The sequence below is a fragment of the Mytilus galloprovincialis genome, chromosome 2, assembly GCF_965363235.1.
Source record: "Mytilus galloprovincialis chromosome 2, xbMytGall1.hap1.1, whole genome shotgun sequence".
Taxonomy (NCBI): domain Eukaryota; kingdom Metazoa; phylum Mollusca; class Bivalvia; order Mytilida; family Mytilidae; genus Mytilus; species Mytilus galloprovincialis.
Window position 1 is genome coordinate 98,720,924 of NC_134839.1, and position 2,104 is coordinate 98,723,027.

Here is a 2,104-nt window from a genome sequence, read left to right on the forward strand (position 1 = left end):
ACATCCTTATCCAGTTTGGCCAAGGATTTTTCTGGTTTGAAATTTTAAGAAGAACATTTTTTATTAGCTAACCGCAGTTGCAAAGTCCAGACCAATACAAGTTATCAACACGATGAACACAACTGAAGACGCTGACTATTCTAGTTGAAATTTAAAGTCATTTTAAGTTAAGGCAACCACATCTGATGTAATTAACTAGTGGTATGAAGATATTGTGAGAAGGATGGTCTCGGTGTTGTTAGGTTGCTGTCTCATTGATTCTCACCACACAGCCCCCCATTTATACAATGTGACAAATTTGATATTTGTATATCCAAAAATTTTAATAAAAAACAAGTGAAAAACTTTACACTTAAATAAAACATTGGAGAACAATATAATGTAAATGCATAATACGGAGACTCACCTGGAGTAGTTTTTGTCGGTATAGGTGTAGTTTTCTCTGGCGTTATACTTATGGTAGTTTTCGTCGGCATAGGGGTAGTTTTCTCCGGCGTTATTGCAGTTTTTGTCGGAAGAGTGGTAGTTTTCTGAGGCGTAATTATAGCTTTTGTCTGAATAGGTGTAGGTTTCTCCTGTGTTATTATAGTTTTCTCCGGTGTAATGGGCTCTTTCGTCGGACTAGTGGTTGTTTTCTCTGACGTAATGGCCGCTTTCGTCGGACAAGTGGTTGTTTTCTCTGGCGTAATGGGTGCTTTCGTCGGATTAGTCATAGTTTTCTCGGGCGTAATGGTAGTTTTCGTTGGCAAGGGAGTAGTTTTCTCTGGTATTATGGCAGTTTTCGTCGGCATTTTACTAGTTGTTTCCGGCGTTATGGTTGTTTTTGTCGGCACAGGGGTAGTCGTCGAAGGGGTAGTCCTTGTTTGCATAGGGGCAGCTTTCGACGTCATGATGGTATTTTTCGTCGCAATATCAGTTGTTGATTACGGAATCTGTAAATGAAAAAAAAAATATAATTAAAATAAAAAAAAGATCTTGATTTGTCAATTGAATTAAATAATTCCGTTGCAAAGTTTGTCTTTCCTCGGGATGCGAAAACATGTTGATGTAAGCTGATCATTTTGCATTCATTGTAGGTAACTTAGAAAATACAATCTTCTCCTTTACAACAATTGATCTTTTTTGTGTATTTTACAAAGAGAAAATATAAATATTTCATGGCTCTGTGTGTGTACCCATAATTAAAAAAGCGCAAACCATTGCTGCGGTATCTTATTGTAGCCGTTAGAAAAAAAGATCTATTACGTAAGAACAAGATGAATCCATACACATACAGTTTATCAAGGAGGATTCTGTTATTTAACCACAGTTCCTCTATTTTTTTTACAATTATATCGTTCTTTTTTTCTTCATCAAAAATATTTTTTACAAAATTCAATTTGCAATATACTACATACATATGAAAATATACAAACTTACCTAAACTGGTAGGGATCTGGCCTAAATGCATAGTGAAGACATCAATTGCGCTTCATATTATATACTTTTATGCTCAATGTACTTACCTTGAAACTGTAAGTTGTTATGTACAAAAACCTCAAGGATGCAATATCATAAGGGCAACGTGTACTTAGACAAAAACTTCATATCACCCAGTATTGTCATGGTGTACAAGATCTTTGCTATAATTAGACACAAAATATTGTATTTTAAGATGGAAATGTAAGTGATGACACATTCATGCAAAAAAGTGTTTAACGATAGAATTTTCAAATAGAATTACTTCTTTAACTGTTTTAGTTGATTTAGTAGTATTAAAGTTGCAGTTCTAAAGTTTTGGTATTCATTTTAAATTCAAGAATGTATGCCTTCGTACCAAACTCTCATTTCTTGTCCAGGTTTGGCTTTACATTTATTATTTTTTCGTATTTTCAGCATAACGTTTGGATGTCATATATGTCTATTATTGCCTCAGCCGACTTCTTTTCGAAGTGCTTAATGGTGCATTATTATTGGTATCAATCCTATTGATATGCTAAAAACTTAAATAGATTGTTTTGTTTGATGTGTAAAATTCTATTCAACTATAGGTTATAAGAAATCGCGTTTCTTCTGATCAATGTCTCTTATTTATTATAGTGTTGATTACTGGCAACTCAACTGC

At 34.0% G+C, this 2,104-nt stretch overlaps 1 long non-coding RNA gene across 1 annotated transcript; it reads right to left on the bottom strand.

Moving 5' to 3' along the window:
* Positions 1 to 840: 840 nt before the first annotated feature.
* Positions 841 to 1,506, bottom strand: LOC143065059 (uncharacterized). Its single transcript, XR_012975390.1, has 2 exons — positions 1,420 to 1,506; positions 841 to 932 (listed from the first exon to the last, which is right to left on the bottom strand). It is a non-coding gene; the product is annotated as an uncharacterized LOC143065059 (long non-coding RNA).
* Positions 1,507 to 2,104: the final 598 nt, after the last annotated feature.